Genomic DNA, 22,455 nt, shown 5'->3' on the forward strand with positions numbered 1-22,455 from the left:
CCCTAGCGATCTAACCAAGTGAAGAATGCTCAGAGCTATCCTGAAATCCCTGGGGGATGGAGTGTTAGTTCTATCCTTATCTGGGTTGGGGACTCAGTTGAAATCCCCCCACAATGACAGTATGGCCCTCCAGAAAGGGGAGAGGAGAGGCTTCCAGACTCTCAAAGAAGAGTTCTTGGTGCTCATTCAGGGCATATATTGATACCAGGGAGTATAGCTAGCCCTCTAGTATACCCTTTATTCCAATAAATCAGCCTCCTGGGTCTTTTATCTAAATAACTAACCAAGAAGTTCTTATATAGAGCACACACGCCCAGAGGTCTTGTATCTAGCTCTTCAAACTGGACGCCCCTTACCATTAGAATTGCTAAAGCCTCTCTTTTAGAGCCTCCTGAGGCCAAAAACTGCCCAGGAAAGTCTTTGCTTTGGAGGCGTGAGAAGATGAGCCTCCTGTAGGAATGCCACTGATCCCTCCAGAGCATTCAAATGCTTCAAGATTGATTTTCGTTTCATGGGAGAGTTCAGGCCTCTGACGTTTAGCGAAACAAAATTCAGCGTTTGGTGGGGTATTTCTGCGTTTACCCCCTCCCCTGAGGAAGTTGGGGTGCCAGGGGAATCAGGTGGGTGTTGGCTGCCATCTCAAGCTTGTAACTTCCTGTGATCAGGCTCTAACTGAACATTTAAGTGTGTAACCCAACAGCAACTCCAAACTGTCCAAGTGCCAAGAACTGTCGGTAGAACGCTCCAAGGGTTCTTAGGTGTCATCTGCTTTGAGGTTAGGCTTAGACCGTGTGAAGCCCTTCTCGTCATTTCATTTTCTGTTCCTCGAGGTTTATAAATGCCACAGTCCCAGGACTATAGGTGGTGGGTTCAAGTACCACTTGGCTCCTGTCTTTCAGGTGTGTGAGTGTAGTTTGTTTAGATTGTGACCCCTTTGGACCATGCCGGCCGCCTTGCCTTCGGTGGAGGGTCTTATGTATTTGTGAGAGCGTTCCACGGGGAACTTTCCCTTTCCTTTGGTGAGGAGGCCTTCAGAATTTCATCTACATCTTCCAAGCATGAGATCGACCGGGCAACCCGCTTATACGAAAATCGCACCGCTGTGGGAATTGCCAGTGGTACCTGATTTTCTGGTCCTGATGGAAGAGAGTCAATGGTTGAAGGGACCTCTGTTTTTGCATTGTGGCATCTAGGTCCTGGAAGATCTATAGGGGAGAACCTTGGAATGATAGTTCATCCTAGATATGGCCCACCATCTGGATCTACTGTTTCGTAGAGTAGAAGTGGACCCTTGTGATGACGTCCGGCAGGTTTTCTGAGTCCAGACCCCTACGGGTGTGCAATCTGTGAGTGCGGTCGAGCTGCAGTTGTGATTTCTCTAGATGTGGGAGGAGGGATTGAAACAAATCCCCTATGTATTCAGGCAAATCTCGGTCTTGGACTGATGACGGAATTCCTCCTATCCAGAGGTTATTTCTCTGGGCCCTGTTTTCCAGGTCCTACTCTTTATACTCAAGAATCTTGTTTTGGTTTGCCAGGGTTTGAATCTTTTGGTGGACTTCCTGTAAGAAAGCCATCTGCTCTCGGGTTTGCTCCTCCATGCCTACCAGTCGCTGCTCCAATTACGTCCCTCTTTGGTCCATGTGTTCGATTTTTGAAGTCAGCTCTGTCATGCAGCTGTGGAATTCCGCCTTGATATCAAGCATGAATGTCTGGATGTCCTCTTTGGTAGCCAATTGCCCTAGGGGGCCAGGTGACGCTTGGGGTGGGGATTTTGCTATTCTGGTTCCTACCCTCTCTCTGCCAGGAGCAGCATGGTGGTAATATCCCCACTTTTCTCGGCCTTTAGGTGTTTGGATATGATGTCGAGCTGCTACGGGTGAGGTCAAGGTCCTTGAGCTCATAGACAGGCGTTTCTGTGGGTTGTTGTGCCAGGGGCGAGCTGTTGGGGTGAGGGTACACTTCCCAGAAATCTCCAATATGTTTTCAGTATTGTCCGGGGTAGGGCGCCAGCCACAGCCTGCTGATGGATCTATGGGGGAGACCTCTCCCCAATGTGTTGCTTGTAGAGTAGCCACGCTCAAAGGGCTGGCTTCTCCTATTCCCTTCATCAGTAGAGGAGGGGGATGTGTTCCCTGGTTGACCGGATATGGCGATAGAGGTCCAGTGGATCATTTTAAGGGATGCTGGTGCTTATTACCCCAACAAGGGGTGTGTTGTGTGTGTCTCCTGCCCCAGAGACTGTGGGTAGTGGCCTCTCCAGGTTAATTTGTTACAGTTTATTCATCAACAGTCCATTTAATTTTTCTGCAATACCATTGGCCTTACGATGATATATCAAACGCAGTCTGTTCCATATCCCCAACAGGAATGCATTTTCTTTAAATAATTTGTTAAAAAGTGAGTTCCATTATCAGATGTTAGGATCTCACATACCCTTCCAATGAGAAAATAACTTGCATACCAGGAATTTAGCTGCTGATTTAGCATCTGGTTGTACGCAAGGACCAGCTTCAACCCAATGAGAGAACGGATATACTACAACAATATGATAACAGTAGTTGCAACACCTGGTAACCATGTCCACAAAATCAATGTGGAGTTCCCTGAATTGTCCAGTTTGACAGGGTAACGTACAGCAGAATGTCCGAACATGCTGTCCAGTGCTGTACAGATGACACATTGTACAATTTGTTACACATGTTTTGACATATTCATGTAAGTTGGGGTCAAACCAATCCACCTGGATATCAGCTGCAATATGCTGTTTTGAAGAATGCACTGGGTAATGCAGTTGCTCAAACCAACCGTAAGCAACTCCTAGGGCATTACTACTTTACCTGTAACATTTTGTATCCATTTCAAATAAATCATGGACTGTGAACACCCCCTTTTAACCCACAGCTCTTTCTTTTTTTGGTGTGCCTGGCCTTTTAGCTCAATTATCTGTGTGAGCTGTACCACAGTGTATGGGATTGCTAACTGCAACTGTTGATTTGCCACCTCAGTATATGCAGGTACAAATAGGTCCCCCAAATAGACCACTTCTTTGATGACCTTGTCTGCTGCATCATTACCAAGTGAGACCGGGTGTGTATTTTGGGTGTAGGTGGCACATTTAAGCACCGCTATTAGTGTCGAGTCAGACAAGGCATACATTAATATTTCCAAAAAGGCTATATGCTACACAGGTGTGCCATCAGATCTCCTAAATCCTCTCCTTTTCCTTGTAGACAACCCGGAATATACAGTGGTGGTCACGTACATGGAGTCAGGATTTATGGTCACTAAGCATCCCTAGGATGATTCCAATGCTTCAATTAATGCAATCAGTTCTGCTGTTTGGGCCGAATAGTGTGTTAATAATCTATTTTGCATTACAACCTCATATTTCCCATCCATAAGGCACACCACTGTTGCACCTGTGTGTGTCTGGCGAATCTCCTGACCAATTGTCAATGATCCATCACTGGAGAGTACCTCCACTTCTTCAAGTGAATCGTCCCTTACTCATATTAAATCATCTTCAGGACCTTTGTATGTAGCACAATTATGCACTTCCTCACCTTGCTGAACAGATACTGCAATGTGCGTGGCTGGGCTCACCGTGCAGCAACTCACAATGTAATGGGACATATTTAACAAAATTACTTTAAATGCAGAATCCCTTTGTATGGTCAGAGTGGATTTGGATCACTCAAGAATTACAATCAATGGGCCTCATTCCGAGTATGGCGGTAAGGGATAGCGGCCACCGGTAACGAGACCGGTGGCGGTGATCCCTTACCGCCATACTCCGAGTTCCCTTTGCGCCCTCGCCCTTAATGCCTGCTTTGAGCAGGTGTTAAAGTCGAGGGCGCAAAGGGGCCTCCAAGCCAATAACGGTGACCGTAATGAACGGTCACCGTTATTTGCATCTTCCCCATTCCCATTGAGCCCTATGGGGGCTCATTTGGGAATGGGGAAGAGCCTTGGTGAATGGGGAATTACCGCCCCGCCAACCTTGGAATGGGGCGGTAATTCCGCCATCCACCAAGGCGCTGCCGGTCCGGGTACGGCGTCAACCGAGGCATTAATAGCGCCATTGGTTAGCACCGTACTCGGAATGAGGCCCAATGTGTGTGCTACATACAATGTCACTGAGCAACCCATAGTGATTGTTCATGATTTGTCAATGGCAAAGGCTCCAGCAGCCAGTACCTGTTCACAAGGAAATTGATCCTACATTACTGAGTCTAATATGCCCGTATAATATGTAATATGCCAACACTACCGTCATGACCTGGCCATTAGAATGAGAAAGCAAGTAAAAGTATGTTGTGTAATCAGGGGCTGCTGGTACTGGTGCATTTCTTATGGCAGTTTTGCTTCCTGGAAACATGCAATCATGTGAGAGTTCATTTTATTTTCTGTGCTTCCTTATGTCCCTTCAGCAGAGGTTTTGGGTAACTAGAATAGCCACAAATCCATGCCCTACAATAGTTACATAATCTATCAAGCCCCCAAGAACTGTTGCATTGTTTTAACTTTAACTGTTGTTGGCTGGGGTGTGTTTTGTACTGCAACGCAACTCCTTCTGGGATTACCCTTTTCCCTGCAGAGGAAATTGTTTATTTTTTTCCCAAATAGAGCGCCTCTTTCTGACAGCATTGCATTATTTCCTTATCAACATTGGATACTCCATGTGGAGTACTCAGTTGAAAATGCTGGGAGACAAACAGTATCCCTGATGAAGTCTGGTGTGCTGGAACCTTTGACCACGAAAGGTAAACGTGGGAACAGAGAAGGACCCATTTTTTTAAATCAATTACAGTGCAATGTGTAGCCTTAGTAGGTATATTGTGGCTGGATTCGGTACTACTGGGAACCCAGCTTGTACAATATTATTCAATGGCAAAAGTCCTGTATTATCCTCCAACTTGCCCCTTTTGCATTTTTAATAGGATATATCACTGTGTTAAATGGGGAGTCTGAAGTTACTATGATGCCCAGCTGCCATAGCACCCCAATTGTGTATGTGTTCCCTCATCTGCTTCTCTTGACAATGGATACTGCTGTACTATCGCTAACACTTCTCCCTGAATCAACTTGATATGCACCACTCTGTTGTCTTTGTGAGCGCTACATCATGGGGGTTGTCAGTCCATGAAGTCATAAAGTGCTGTGGACCCTTAACAAGTCTTCCTGTAAACATGCAGGCATCTATTTAGCAATAAGTATAGGGCAAGGAACATTTCGAACTGGATCATTATTTGACACAGAATACAAACGTCCAGTATCATCTCACCATCATTATCAGCATCTTCATACAGCTGTCCGTACCACACCCCACTTAGTGGCTGTACCGGTGGCAAACTATCCTTATCAATCTGGCTATAGTGTGTGGAGTTCCTCAGGGGTCATCTTTGTCCCTGCTGATTTTCAATCTTTACTTACTTCCTCTGGCAGATGTAATCCTGGAGCACAGGATACGGTTTTATACCTACGCTGATGATACTCATGCTGATGACACTGAGCTGCTTTTTTGGCTAGACTCTCCCAAAAGTGGTCCCCCCATCAATTGAGAAACTGCCTTGTAGCACAAGGGGAGTTGATGGCCAAGAACTGGCTGAAACTGAACAGAGAAAAGACGAGAACTTGGTGACAGGCGCCACTGAATCGCAGGCAGCTTGGACCATTGATTTTTGGCCAGACTCACTCGGCCTGTGCCCTGCTCCCAGTGATTCTGTCAAAAGTCTTGGTATCTAAATCCAGTCTTCTGGCTCTCAGGAGCTGTACATTGCATCAGTTTGCAATTCTTGTTTTATGAAGCTGAAGGTGTTGAGGAAGACATTGCCATTTCTACCTTCTGAGTCCTGAGTAAAGGTGGTAGCTGCATCGATTCTTGGGTCCACTTACTATTGTAATGGAATTCATCTGGGTCAACCAGCCTTTTTGGTACAAAGACTGCAGCTCCTTCAGAATACTGCGGCTCGGCTAGCTCTAGGAGCTGGTCGGCTGTCTCCTTCCCAGGCTCTCCTTCGGCAACTGCGCTGGCTCCTTGTATGCAGTCGCATTGACTTTAAGATTCTCTGCATTATGCATCAGGCTTTTTATCACCCTGGTGCCGTGTATTTGCAGACTAAACCTATTCCCTAAGTTCCATCAAGGTCCCTTCGCTCAGACTTACTGAAATGTTTGACAGTTCTCCAATTTTTAAGAGCATGTGCTGGAGGTCGAGCTTTTTCTACTCTTGCACCTGGTATGTGGAACTCGCTACCAGATTACCTTTGAAGCATGAATGATCATTTTGGAAAAGCCCTAAAGTCATATCTTTTCTAGTTCTGTCCTCGTTTGTTGTATTTTTATCTTTTAGAGTGGACCATTTCATATGCTGTTTTTAGCACCTAAATGACCTTGATCCATAACTTGTGCTTTATACATGTTATTAAATTACATTACATTACATCCTCCCACTCTGTTCATGATGTGTCAGATTTCAAAACCAAGCATGTTACAGTCATGCTTTTGACCATTTTTCTGCGCACAATTTTCCACCTTTAAATTGCACATGCATGCTTAAATTGTAATCTCAAAACAACATTCATAGTATCATAAGGCCAAGGAAATAATGAAGAGTGGACAGATGTCTCCCTTCAACTTACTAAATAGGCCTGATGTACAATGACAGATGCACATAGGATGGGCGAAGAAATTGCTTATTACAAACTGTGGGTATCCATCTTTACATGCAGGTTGACTTGTTCACAAAGGAGACCTACAAGCAGAAAGAGAAAAAGGTAGTGAGTGCTATTGTCCTCACTCCAACACCTTTTCACATCTAAGTGTCAGGCACATGTCCAGCACCTAGATAGGTGATTACATGCTTCAACCACAAGGGGCATAAAGGTGCTGTCAAGCTTTAGCCATTATGTTAACAGTAGGAAACTCCTCCATATGGTACCGTACCTATGCCTACAAAAGAATGGTACCTCTCTATATTACCCCTTCACAACCTACCATTTGGTGCAAGCAAAGGCCTTCTTTTCTAAAACATTTTTAACCATTATTTTTATCAAGATATTTTACAATCATTGTATTGCTATCGACATCATTTTTCAGTCGATATTTTCAGTAGTTGCCCTGTGCTCTGTTAGACCTGAAAAGCATTTTTTTTTTATTAAATCCTCCTGCCATTCCTGTATACTGGGTGTGCACTGACAACTTTATTTTCTGAATTGAGCACTGATTCATCAAAAGCCATTTTAGATCATGAAGCTTATCTGAAAGGTGCCATTGTGTTGGTTGCATGAGGAAGGACTCCCCTTTTCTTAATAACTCTTGCAAATGCTTGCAGATTATCTAACTCTCTACCGCAAATCGAAGTGCAGTCTGCCTACAAAATGAACGTTTAATATAAAACACTATTGCTGATGGGCTGTATTAGATTATCCTCTGCCAAAAAATCAATATTGTCATTAGTATAACTTTTTGCTCTGGCAATGATATCACTGTGGTTAGAGGAGTAGAGAGGCCAGAGGCAGCTCTTGGTAATTTGCCTTCAGTGATGTTTACTCGCCTTGGGGGTTGTCAGAATTAAACACTGCCGACTAAGGAAAAATCAATAAGGCTGTTTAAACAGTTTCCCTGGGAATGTAGCGATGAATGAATATCACTTTTCATATAAGTGCAGAAGCTGCTATTTCAGTGCCTTGCTCGTAGCTACGATTGTTCGGGCTGCGGTGCTCAGTTGGTTTCTGAATCTTTTTCCTGTAAATATGTGCTCATTCATAGACGTTCAGTGCAATGACAAGCAAATCGGACCATGCTCAGCATTGCCGAGGATAACATGCATTTTTCAAAAAACATGCATTTCACACCACGCCTCATTTTTATTCATTTTCACGGTTGTGGAGGCGTTGGAACGAAACCTCGTTTCTGCCTGCTTTATCCCCTCCGCCATAAAAATTAGATATGTTCATGCAGATGTAGATGCTGAGGCATCCTATGGAATGTGGTCACTTTTTACTATAGCAAACAGCTGACGGATTCCTGAGGAATAAACGTAAATGCGTCTTGCCATGCATCAATGGCAGGGAGAGATTACTCAATTGCACTGCGGGGTAATACATATGGTATACAGGAGATTCGTCTGATCTGTACACCCCCTTTCGTATTTTATAGTGCAATTGAAAACAATCGCACGGTCCTGTGTGCAATTCTAGGTGGTCCCTTCGCTGCAATTCACGCACAATTTGAGCATTAGTCCCACAATGTTCCTGTGATGAATGCATTCCAAATCCGCTCTGGTGCCAGGCCAACTTTTACAGAGTCACAGCATTTTGCCCAATTCACAAAAAAGAAGAAGTGCGAGGGCATCAACTTGCGGTATAGCAAGTGCAGGCTTTCTATGTAGAATATTGGGGGAATTTGCAATAGATTATGTCAATGACAACCGCATGTTTGCAGATTGCAAATGCACTTGATAATGAAAGTGTTACTATGGATGAAACAATTACAACATCTGGGGCTCGATTAATCAAGCCACGTGCTACCAAGGGCACAGTGCACACATGCTGCGCCAGGCACCCGTTTAACCAAAAATATCTTCTCCCATATAGCGCTAATCACTGAAATGAGATGTCAAGGGGGGGTTGGTCCACTTATGCGTGTTAAGGGTTGGGACAGCCTGTAACTTCACTCCCATTAAGTGCTGCAGTCTCTGAGAGCCTTCGGTCATCCTTTGTGCCTTGGGGTGTGCTGTATATGTCCAGACACGGTCTGGTTGCCGAAGCGCATGGTTAATTAATAAAAAAACAATCCCTCTGTAAATGAGTTTTTCTAATTTTGAAGGAGCCTGCACCCATGTAAATGAGATAACATCCACTCATCAGAACTAAGGTAGTGGTCAGACGTTCAGTACTATTGAAATGGCCTCATTGTCATTTACGTAGGGGGGCTTTTTGTTGCCACCAAATATGCCAACGGGTGCCAGGAAGTGACCAGTATGTGTCCTAGAAAATGCAATGTTAATGAGAACGACACTAAGCAAAACATACTACAGTGCTTGAAAAATCCCCTGATTGAACCTACGCCTCTGCAAGATACGACTGAAACGGAGCCGGACCTTTTGACTTCGGATACCGCAATTGTGGTTCTACTGCTGAGGCTCAGAAGAAAGTGAGAAGAAGTATTTGCCCAAATAAAATTAATATTTGACATGTCTAGGAGGTGGCAGGGAAGTAATTTTTTAAAGCACATATGATATTGGACATGATTCTGGGTCTGTGAGCAAACTGACTGCAATTCAGAACTCAAACTCTCTTGGAGCCTGCATAAAGTGCTACGATAGCTTATTAGATGTATGTGATAGCACCTCAACATCACAAAGTTAATGTCCACATGTCAGTTGGTAGGACAGATATGTTTACACCATGTCCATTTCCCAGAGGATTGAGGGACTTTACCGAACCCGTGTAGCCTTGAAGAGCAGCCTTGCAAACTGAACCGCTGTACCACAATCTACAGGAATGACATTTCCTTAACCCAGTGTTGTCCAACTCCAGGCATTGAGGGCCCGTAATCCTGACAGGTTTTCAGGATATCCTACATTCATATTCATGAGGAAAGATGTGCATACATTTAGAATCGTTGAAAGTAACATTATCTCATGAATATTAATGAGGGGTATCCTGAAAATCCAACATGTTTCCAGCTCTTGAGCACTGCATTTGGGTATCCCAGTTTTAACGTATCATGCATCAGAGATGACAGTACAAACATCAGTAATGTTTATGCCCACTGTGCCAGAGATCCCCATGCTGCACACTGTAACACTAGAGATTACTGGCACATGTGGCTTCTGGCTGAGCACAATGTCAATTTCCACTCCATATCTGTGTGAGCCTATAATAGAGTGAGATCACAAGTGGTGCCATGTCACTATGGAAATATTTAGATAGTCTCAAACAGATGGATGAAATGAAATGACATGGCTACTTGCCATCCCTGCCAACATGGTACTGTTTCCCAGTCTTGTAACACAATGTGTAAATGAACTATAGAGCACATTTTGAAGTCATGTAATTAGGAGGAGGGGACCTGTTAAGTTTACATTTTGTGTAAAAGGGTCACAGCTGGCTAAATTTCATGTTGGACTGTAAAGGGGGAGGGAAAAAAGGCAGCGTTTAGAATTAATTCCAGAAAGCGCAGGCGGGCTCCATGGGAGTCCACATAATTTGCACTGGCATGAAAATCCAAGCAGCAGCAAATGCTGTCGTTTTTATATGGCAGAGAGGGAGGGAGTGCCAGAATCACACGTTAAGATCTGTCCCTCCTCACCACCATACATGTTAATAAAATTGGGGTGTGTCGTAAATCAAAGGCAAAAAAGCCTTATGCAAGGATTTTATGTCTTTGATTTACATTCACTTGGTTCCAATATGAGTTACACATTACTGTGGGGTTTAATCAAAGGCCACAAGCAAACAGAACTGAATAGCCCACTGGAAAAATGACCGGCCATCCTTCAAAAACATTCACACTGAAAATTGTCCTATTAAGGCAGACTGTTGGGGTTTCTGCAATAACAAAAAGAAGTGCTATGTGAAAAGGACACACATTGAAAATCGAAAGGCCTATCTGTCATTACAAAAGGAAATATCGAATTGAAAAGCAGTCTTGTAATTCACAGTGGCAGAAGAAATCCAAAGGCCCCTTTTAATTGAAAAGCAGTATTTTCAAACACTGACATTATAATGCCTTTGCATGTGCATTTGCAGTCTAAAAGCAAGACATGAGGAAAATGTCTGCTGCTGAAATAAACTATCAGAGAAAAGATGTGGTCTGTGTTGACAAGATTTTATGTATAGAAACATATATTATCCTTCACATTCAAAATACTGGCAACATTGAAAAGTAAAGGCCACTTTATTTCCATGGGTCACATGTACATTTCATTTAGACCCGAGGCAGACCCTTTTGCTTGTGGTTGGGCAGACTTCACAAAGGACTCCCCTTCTGCAGGCCTGTTGGCTTTCTGGTCTGGAAAGTGGATCCCTTTGAGGTTAATGCATCCCAAATATGGACGACCTGCAGCCCGCCAACTTCAAACAACAGAATGGCAAATGGCCGAGCCAATGTGTGACTGGAATGTAGAGAGGAGCAGTGAAAACAGGGGCTGCCATCAAGGGAAGCTGAACAAACTACAACAAAATAGGTTTTCAGATTGAAATGGTGATCAACTTCAGATAACAGGACAGAATGCCAGATGTCAGAAGGTCATTATCTGCAGTGGGGGATCCCTGTGCAGCTGATGCATCCCAACTATGTACGACCAGCAGCCCACCAACTTCAAACAACAGAATGGCAAATGGCAATAAGAAAGGAGAGAAGAATTGCATACATATGAAGATTTCCCATTAGTTTAAATAGACTTTCAAAACTGATGAATTTTCCGAGCAAACCACAAGTCGCACTGCATCCATTCATGTGTCATTGTTAAGATAATGTCAAGGGAATTTTGTTGAAATAAAATAATGGCAATCCAAAATGTGTTTCTGGCTGCTCTGAAAATTTCCCGAATTTAAGAATTGACCTGCTGGTGGAGTGTAAAATTTGGTATTTACATAGTATATTGCATGTTCATAACTATTATGCTTTTGTATAAATGGTGGAAAAGTGCCACACGCCCGTGCAACATGGTGCGGGCCAGGCTGTCATTTTATTGAATTCCTCATGATTACCTAAAGTGGAATATATACACATTATTTCAGTTAATAGTAAATTACAAAGTTTTGCCATATAGGTATTTTCTGGCTAAAGTTGCCATAAGAAAAAAAGGGGAATTTCAAATGAGAATTGCCATATTTCTGTTCTAGACTCCTGAAACAATCCTTAGACATGGGATGGGCTTTGGGGTTGTAGTGAAACGGGAAGGACCAATTAAAGGTGCGAGAATTCCTGCAGGGCACTGCCCATATTGAAATGTTGATGGTGTCATCACTGGTATATAAAGTGCATGCACTACGAGGGAATGTGGGAGCTGCTAAAAATCATCAACGGCAGAGCTACTTAAAATCACAAAGAGAAAATTACCAACTGGGAGAGCTGCAAAAAAGATTACCAGGAGAGATTACCAGGAGACAGCTGCCAAAAATCACCAAAGGAGATCTACTGAACATTTCATCTGGGGGAAACATTGGGAAGGCCGAAGATTTCTATTGCTGTGAAACTAGAAAAAAGAGGCTGTGATTCTTCACTCGAGTCAGAGAGAGAGGAGAGCTGTGTGATCCAAGTGACTGGAATGCTGGCTAGAATCCTGTTTTCCCCTACAAGTGAAGCTGCTGAATTTCTGAGTGCCAGCTCCAGAGATTTCAAAAAGTAAGTAGATTGTCCAACAAAAGGTCAGTAGGTGGTTCTATTTAATTAATCCATTCCTTTCATTGGTGGGTTATTTTCCATTAGTGTGTGGGGTACTACCTGTGTAGATCCTCAGCCTATTTGACTGAATATAATGTAATTAATTCCCATTTAGCAAAACACACTTGGGTGATTTTTGTTTTCATTCAAAATTAACAAAGCTCATTCCCACTGTACGCTGAAAACTATAGCCTGTAATTTAATTGGATAATCATATTCTTCCTGTTGACCCTGACTTCTTTAAGGAAGAGGGGTGTCCTTGTCCCTAAACTAGATTAATCCCTAAACTGCCAACTTCCCTAACACAAAAGAGGGGGGTTCAAAATTAAAAATGCATGAATCATTCCAATTGTAACTGTCCAACTTCCCCAACACAGGCTTTTAAGTGAAGGGGGGTCTGAACATCCAAAATTAATACATCATCCCAATTTTTACTGTCCAACTTCCCCAACACAGGCCTTCAAGTGAGGGGCGTCTGAAAAACAAACTTCTTAAACTGTCCCCACTCTCTAGACCTGGACTTTGAATAGAAGGGTGCTGCATGCAATTGATGCTTGAGTTTTTGGGGCTCATGTATCCAACATTGTGAACCAAACTGCTATCCTTTTTAAGCACGCAGGGAAATCTAAATTGCACAGTACTGCATATGTAATTTAAATTTTGTTCATTGACTAGTGTGCATTTGTCGTTGAATTGAAACCTGTATTAAGTATTGTGATTTGATTTTCCCAACCAACTTTTGTGATTTATTTATATAAAACGAATTTAATTGTGAGCCAAATAATTTAATTGTGGTGTGTGTCGTTTTAGAGCAATCTCCATCAATATCAAATAAATCTAAATATATTTTATGTACACATGCCTGGTTCTTGGTTGATTGGTGGCACATGGGGAGGGATCTAAGGGACATTATTTGAATCTCAAATAGGGTTCATAAAGAATCTATTAAACAGACTGTTGTGTGACAACTTGATTAGGGGGGATGAAACTCTCTGTGTTGAGGTTGGCCTCTCAATGAACCGTTACATTATACATTGGCAGAATGTTTCTATATTGTGTGCCAAAATTGACTCAGTTCCACAACCCGATAACTTGAAACAGTGTAAGATCTGTACCACACAAAGGTCCACCAGAGGCATCCTCAAAAGTGCCTTTTGCATATTTATGACGATAGGGACCCATTGTAAATCGGCCTATGTTCATATCCACGGACATCCACATTAGTTGAAAACAATTCGTCCTACAAACTCTACAAGCTCATATGACCCTACTCTTTTCACCCAGTGATTATTGAACTGTAATTAACATCTCCTAAACTGTACACCTAACCATGGTTTGTGGGTGCTTCCTCGAACTCAGAAATACCCTGAAAACATGGTTGATTCTGAGGTTTGCAGGATTATTCAGCAGTTGCCAATCTTCCCATAGCACTAGCCTAAATAGGCTCAGCGTTACGTCAGAGGAACAGCATAATTGCCCATTCAAACATTCCATTAAATCCATAATGGTGTGTTCTTGTAGTTCTATACACGTGCTCTTAAGAAATTAAGAAAAAATTAAGAAAATAGTCTTTTAAGATGGCATGGTCCTTGTTCATCAATATGTAAAAACTTGCAGATGCGTTGGGTGAGGTACGGCTGGCTGGAGTATTAGATACACTGATTGTGTTAATGCTAGCAAGGATTCCTAATGACATACCCTCCATCCCCTCTTGATGGACTCCTGGCTGTGACTGAACCCCTGAATAGGTTCAGCTTTTACTGTGCCATACGGACATGTGTACCCCGGATTGACAGCTGGAAGTTAGGCTACATTTTGCGCTCTTTATGTAAAAACCACAAGACAAGCCTCTCGACTTCCTTGTGTTGACCTGCTGATTTCTCTGTTGAAGGCTGTTATGTATTATGTTTGTTATGATTAATATTGTGATGTCTAGTTGTACTCACATGAAAGAAATACCACACTGGGAGGCAGTGGTATTGCATTACAAATAAGAGCTATAAAATGTTGGGTGGTTGGCCAAAATGTTAAATAGTGATGTAACTTATTCCACCCTTTAAACTTTAACATGCACTTTTTAAACTGCCTCTGTCTATAAGCTTGGAAGGGAGGCATCAAAAAGCCCTAGAATCAAAAATCATGCCTTAAGGTCTCAAAGAAAGGATCAAGAACATTTTACAGAACATTTTTAAGTCCGCCAGGAGACATGAGGTGCACCTTATGATATTTGAATTTGAACTGTGTACGTTTTATGCATAACATGTATTACATCCCTGCGCTCCAATGTTGTAACATATGTATAATGTAACTAAGCCTGTTGCAAGTAACAGCGCCACAATGCCCCTGGGCTGTCTGTGCTCTACATACATGTAAAAAATAAAAAAAATAAAAATAAATGATTCTTCAGATGATAGGGGAACTGGAAATTACATTATCATAACTGGTACACCAGAGGGAGGTAGAATGTGAGAATGAGGAGAGGGATGGGTGAGCGTGGGTGGTAAAGGCAGGGACGTGGAATTGAAAAAGAAAGAGGAAAAAGGAAAAAAATCAAGGAATAATAAGGATATAATGCAATCTGTTAAACCCACAGGGAGCCAGACGACTAAACCATCATGTGAAAATCTGTAGACTACTACGCATGTGTTACGTATTACTGAGTATGTTGTAATTCATTCGTCAAGCACCTCAGTAGCATCTCAGATGTGGGCTGCCTTGGCAGCATCTCCGACGCACTCTGATTAGTTTAAGGGAGAGTGACGTTGAAAGGTCAACAGAGTCCTGCAGAAATGGTGTACTGCATTGCAGAGGGTAATGGTATATCGGGGGACATTGGTCTTGTGTATTGAATCTATTTTCTGGGAGGAGTCTGACGTGCCTTTGAATAGGTCAAGAATATTGGTTCTCCTTAGGACAATAACAGCCCTAAGCTTGAATTCCACAGCAGATATCAGGAGCGTTGATGTATGCAATGATAATGGTCTAGGGAAAGGTAAGGTACACTTTTTCTCTCAGCTATTCATTGAGTTAGTGTTATCTTCTCAACAAGAATGTTTGCAGAGAGGCTTTGAGTTGAGCTTTTCAGGCAAAAATCATGGATTAAGAGTGGTGTTACACTAGGAAAATTAGATGATTTACATACAGTGGAGAGAGGCCCAAAGCTACAATGTAGAGTGGAGGGGTAGGAAGTGAAAAGGGTCAAGATGGAGAATAGGGTTGAGAATGGTGAATACTGGTCATGGCTTGCCTTCACCTTATGGCTGGCAGTGCAACAACAAGCAGGTCTTTAAAACCTCCATACTAACCCTCCTATGCTGAAATTCAAGAGGATCCAGTAGCTTCTTGAATCATAGCAAAGGGATATTTCAGAATAGTTTTGAACTGATAATGTTGGAAGAAACATGGTTGGTTGAAACACCTATTATTGATGTCTATTCAATAATGTCTCAGTAACGCTAAAAAGGGAAGGTTTCAGCATCCATTTGGTGGTTTGCTTACCGCTGTAATAAATCGAACAGATTGGTAATGTTCCTGGTACTATCCTCAGATTCATATTTGATTACACACGTGATGATGGGGACGGGGAAAAATGTAGTTTCTGCATTGTTAATAAATGTTTATATTAATGTCTATATTAATCCGGGCCTGGCTGATGTTGAGAAGGGTGGTCAGTCAAAAGGCCGAAAAAATAATACTGAATGACAAAAATCTCGAAAAAAAAATCTCGAAAAAAAAAATATCGAATTATTTATTTATTTATATGTGTTTTGGGGGGTCAGGTAAGTAAAAAAAAGGGTTAAAATAAAAAAAAATAGAAAAAAGGGGGGTTGGGGGGAACCCCCCCATTTCGAAAAAAACGTCATAAAAAAAAATTCGATATTTTTTTTTTCGGCCTTTTTTTTCGAGATTTTTTTTTCGAGATTTTACAATTCGGTATTATTACTATAAACCGTTGAGAAGATAGTACAGAAAAAAATGAATATGTATTGCAAAACGGACAACTGCTGGTCAAGAAGGTATTATTCTTGTTTCACATGACTTATATTGCACATGCCCCTCAGTTGAAGCTCCCTTTATAGACATTGACAGTTTTAAGGGTACAAATTTAAGTAATGGGATGATGCCCGGAATTAGAAGGAATCAAGAGGGTTATTATGGGCGAGATTTATGGACAGGTGGCCTCTTTGCAATATAAATGAGATTTTTGTTGATAAATCTCCTAGTCAAGTGACATGGTTTGGACGGTCTCGTCAAAAACACTGGACTATATATTTAAACGGGGTCTACAATTAAGTAATATACTGTTTTTTAATGTAGAGAGTACCTGTTCGAGTGATCATGCACAACTCACTTCACAATTAAGATATGAAAGGTTTGGTGGATTTAAATCATCTTGTAAGAACATATCAGTGAATGTGGCTGAAAGTCAGTATAGTCGAAATCATGAGGCAACTAATTTAATAATATTAGAGAAATCTGGGCCAAGGTCATTAGACGAAAGATACAAGCTTTGTTTCCCTGAGTGATTTTCATATACACTTATAAAGTGGCGTCCCAGCATTTGGTGTGAAAAATATTGGGAGTGTAACCCAGTTAGAATGGGAAACAACTTGGAATTTGGCATGGCAGCTAGGAATAATAAAACTTAAATGAGGGCTGAGATCCCGAGGATTAGGCATTCTGGTCCTATACAGGAAAAGGGTGTAGAATAAGGATGATCAGACTGTCCAACAAAAACTGATGTAGAGTGCATAGATACACCTATTTGTTAAGGACCACCCAAAAGTGATGAATAATATGGTAAAGAAGATCATCAGTGTAGTTGAACCCTAAATAACAACAATATTACACAAACTGATAGTAGATTTCTGTTACTGAAGTGAGCTGTTTGGACCATTTTACTACCTATTTTTAGTGTAAGATATCCATAATGACAGAACATCAGTGAAGGAAGAATTGGTGCCCTGGAAAACAAACTTAAAAATAGAGAAGATATTGAGAATTCCATTATTAAGTTGAATAGTACACACGCATGAGGGTCAGATGGAATACTGAATTCACTCTTAGTGGGTAATCATCGACTCAGGGGAGATATTTTCTTCATATTATTCACCCAGGTGACGGAAACGTACAACATACAGTTGTCATGGTCTGAAGCAATTATGATTCCTATTTATAAGAAAGGTGTGAGGAATTCCCCTCGTAGCTCCTTTCCAATTTCACCATTTGACATGTCATCTAAGGTACTTGCTGGCCTGGTGCTGAAGGACTTATGAAAATGGATAGACACAACCAGTTAGCTTAGTATATTTCAGAATGGTTTTTGCAAAGGAGCAGGAACTGCTGTTGTGGGCTTCTTTTCACTGCAAGCATGGCTAGCATTGTTAGTGGTATGGCCAGCTCCTATTATGTAGCCAGTCTGGATTTTAACTCAGATTTAATAGGGTGGACCAGGCCCGCCTGTGGAGGAAACTGGCTGATTGGGATATTATTCCTGGCCTATTAAATATTTTAATAATATTTCATCAGAACGATAAAATCAGTGTGTGTTTAAACGTGAAGGGGGATCTATCGAGAAATGTGATGGTAGGAAAGGGATTCTGGTCCCTGGATATATCAGTAGGAGTGTTTCCACCCAGGTTTGGTCCTTAGGGTGGGGTGCATTGCATAGGCAGACATTGTAATTGGATATTTATTTATATATTACACCACTGAACCAAGCCCTGGTTGGACTGCAACATAGGTTAAGTAGGATGGCAGACTATATAGAAGAGAATAATTATATACTAATATGGATAAGTCCAGAGTAGTATCTCTCCAGAAGAAAAGAAAGGGTACGAGGCCCAGGTGGGTATCCTTATGGACAGGTGGTAGATGGACTTCCTCACTTCATCTTTCTAGGCTTTATAATTACAAGACTCTCAGACAAAGTTGAATAATGAGAGAGCGGAAACTAAGTCCTAGCTTTTGTTCCCTTGATGAAAAGAGTTCTACTTAGCGAAAGTCACCCCGGCTATATTATATAGACTAGACTTGATAGAGCTCAATTGGTGGGGAGGGCTTGATATCCAAGAAGGGAAGGTCTGGAGGGCAGTCGTGGGCCTTCCTCAGTCAGTTTCAATCAGTGGGTTGGAATTGTGTCTCCAATCTTGGTGGTACTCCTATTAGTGTCAGAGATTGTGCCTCTATCTTAAAATATGAGATGCTGCTAAGTGTACTTTGTATGAAACACGGAGAGAGTTAATGCATGCTAATTCGGTGAGGACACTGTCAGATCTGGGACATTAAGTAAAGGGTACCTACTAGAATCCAATATTCTAGAGGAATGGGTTCTCCAGCCCTTTTAGAAGAGTAGCAATAACCTGGAGAATGTATTCATACATCAATAATCAAAATGACTCAGGTAGTTTGGCTAAAGGAGAGTCAGTTTTATTAATTTATTAGTATATAAAACAGGGAGTACAACGAACATCAACAGTCATTCAATCCTCTTACTCAATGCATCTTAGTAGATCTGCGTCACTACCTACATGGAAGACTACATAAACCTATCAGAGGGAGGGATTGGTTCTAATTGAATATCTAAGTATAAGTTCCATATCAGTATAGAACTGTGAAGGAAAGTGATAGGGTGTTTAACATCAGGTGGGGCAACTATGCAATCCCTAAAACATGGCCACTATGAAGATCACTAAATACACGACATTACATTGGCTACACAAACTATAGGACCCCTGATTACACGGTCCTCTACAATTGGTTGGCTTCTAACCCCCATCAGTACTTTTCCACCTACGTTTAGCAGCACGCAGACTGAACATCCAGGTGTTAGTGGGCTCATCTAGAAACCAGCTTCCCACCAATTATTATATCAATCCATGATCACCTCAACAGTCCACTGTGAATTGGTGCTTTGAAGTTTGGCCTTGAGTTTTTACTGTGCTCTCAGAATTTTAAGGAGTGTAGCCTTCGTGCGTAGGTGTGACCACTTCGATCGTCCAATTTATTCCTTCCAGGTGACCTGACACCATGTAATCGAGCTTTTCGTGTATTTAATATTCTTTTTTAATAGTCCTCTGATGTATTTTGTCTTGCTCAAGCTTCCTGATCAGGAGCCTCTTGTTCCTTCACACAATTTGTAACCAATGTCAGCCAAGTCCTGTTTCATAAGACTTTTGGCTTCCTGGCTTATTCAATCGCCGTCTGCTGAGATTCATTGTCCATATGCATCTCTAGAGGTATACATATATATATATATATATATTCAATGAAAAAACTTTGTTGAGGGGACGTTATGGTTAAGTTGCACTAAAAAAAAAACAATGAAATTCACTGAAAGAACTTTGTTAAAGGGACATTATGGTTAAGTTGGACTCATAAAAACCTATGAAATTCAATGAAAAAACTTTGTTAAGTGGACCTTATGCTTAAGTTTCACTAATAAAAACCTATGAAATTCAATGAAAAAACATTGTTGAAGGGACGTTATGTTACGTTAATGTTAATGTTAAAGGACATTTGTACCGCGCACTATCACCACCGGAGTGGTCCCTTGGCGCTCTGGCGGCTCTGAAATGGGAGGGGAGGTTGAGTTAGTGGGAGGAAGCAGGAAAAGTGCACGAGGGCAGTGATGTGCTGTTGGTGGCCTCAGTCCGGTGGGTCCGTAGGCTGGGCCTGGGGTGTTTGCGGCCGGTAGTCGTCGTGTACTGTTGTGCAAGGCTATGTGTGTTTTTGTTTTGTTGTTGCGGTGTAGTGAAGTTTGTGCCCCTGAGCCTCACATCAACAAAGCTAGTGATATTCTCCACCTTTCTCTGTGACGTTCCTGTGGAGCGTAGCCAAACGCGCCCAGTCATCACCTACGTGACTTGACACAGAACCTGAAAATCAACACGCATCGTCTCACAACACAGCAGTCACAATTCAGAATATTAAACTGTAGTTTGAAAGGAAACAACAAGACTGTACAATTTGTAAAGTAGTTTTATTTCACATTAAACTCTCCGAGAACATCCTGCTATTGCCATATTCAATCAAATTGGAAATTTGTTTCTTCACTCGCGATCCGAAAATGTTTATTGTGAGTCACGCATTGTTCTTTTTGCGTACAAAAGGTGTTCTTTTTGGGTAAAAGAATTGCTTGGGTCGCTCAGTGAATTCCAGATGCTTGTGCATCCACTTGGGGTTAGACTACAGTAAAGGATGTTATGTTGCTCCTAATCGCTAGTACAGCGTAAGGGCATATGGGCCCTTGGCGATTGTCCCAAAAAAGAGTCAAATATATCCAGTTGTTCACAAGTATCTGCAGCTGCCGGTTAAAGAACCTGTCTGTTTGCACCTTGGATCTCTGAAAATCGCAGAATGTACATGTTTTGAAAACATAAGCGAAATGTGTCTCACTAGCCAATCTTTGTTACAATTTATCTATTGACTTACTATTTCGGCATAGAGTTTAAAGAAATGATTACCACAGACATGATACAATGTCAACAGAGAGAAAACCAAGTTGGAAAGTAGGACACAATATGCTTCCAAGGACATTGCTATGATCAACTCTAAACGGGATATGGAAGCTGACGCTACAATTCTAAGTGCTCATAGATGGCATTTTAATGAAATATTAGCGTTGAACCTGGTAGAACCAAGTAGTGGTCTACATGCATCTCAATGCAGGCCTGCCCATCTGGGCGGAAGAAGGAACATTACATTCAAAGGTTATACTTGCGTTTCATTGCAATATGCCACACAGAACAAACAAGTAGAATGTAACCCAGAAATAATGGTCAGATAATGATACGTTCATTCTCTTTCGGATATAAAATCGCCGAAAATCAAACTTATATTATATTCACCATTTCCATTCTCTTGGCGTAACTCAGACCGTAACACAGATTCCGTTTGCACCAACAATTTTTTTTCATAAACTGAATTTACATGTTCCTTAATCCAGTTTTGGAATGCATAACCTTATCATATCTTACATTATGACAACCCTCCTTTCATTCAATTCCTTTCGGAATGGTCCCTTTCTCTCAAGGTAAAAAAACAATTGAACCTTATACTGTGTGTCCGATGCGTGGGCTTCCTTAGCTCGCAAGCAAAAATTCAAACCTGGTGACCTTCACTCAGAATCAATATACATTCTTAGTTTGCAACAACTTGCCTCACCGCATCCATGAGAACTGTAATTCTGATGCACGTGCAGGGTCGGTCTTTGCATCAGGCAGTGCAGGTGGCTGCCCGAGGTGCCAGGCTCTAGGGGGCGCCAGTATGACTCCATTATTATTTTATTTACCGTTTAATACAGACATGAATAGCCCTTTCTTTGCTGCGCTCTGGATGTAGCACAAGCACATCAATTTATAAACATCAAGCGTTTTAATTAAGAGTGTAAAATAACATGAAATTGCTTCTATTTAATATTAATAAATATTGGGCAACCAATATAAACAATATAGAGGAACAGGCATTCGAAATGTAGCATTACTCTGTAATACCACAAGGTAAGGCTGGGGTTGCAGACTACAGAAGCAACAATCTATTTTACAAGTCCACCATTTACGTTTCTGCCTCACCATCTGTGTTGTCACTGAACTAATGCAATCAACTTGAAAATGAGTGAAGGTTGCAGGCTAAAAGCACTGTACAGAGTAGTGATACAGCACCCACATGCGGTTATATTTTGTGTGGGTCATCCTCATTTCCCTAGCACTCTGCAATCTGTCTTAAATGTGCCCCAAGCAAGGCTTCCCCATGCTGCTTGGTTTTGCTAAGAGACTGCACAGGACACACACAGACACAAAGCTGCACCCATCATTGTGTTGCACCCAGTCACATGCCGAGGCACACACAGGGACTAAGGAACACCAGATCACACAGAAATTATAGGGTGTGGATAAATGGTGGGCACAGCCACTGGTTAGAATGAGCACCCACCCACCCATGTGCACCCAACCCCTCACCTTGAGTGAATCAAGCAGAGCCCAGCCAAATACACATGATCAGCTTCAGTGATAGAGATCTGAGAGCTGGAATCCTAAGCAAAACACATCAAACCCC

Source organism: Ambystoma mexicanum, chromosome 2q (genome assembly GCF_040938575.1).
Source record: "Ambystoma mexicanum isolate Mex_15411 chromosome 2q, UKY_AmexF1_1, whole genome shotgun sequence".
Classification (NCBI taxonomy): Eukaryota; Metazoa; Chordata; class Amphibia; order Caudata; family Ambystomatidae; genus Ambystoma; species Ambystoma mexicanum.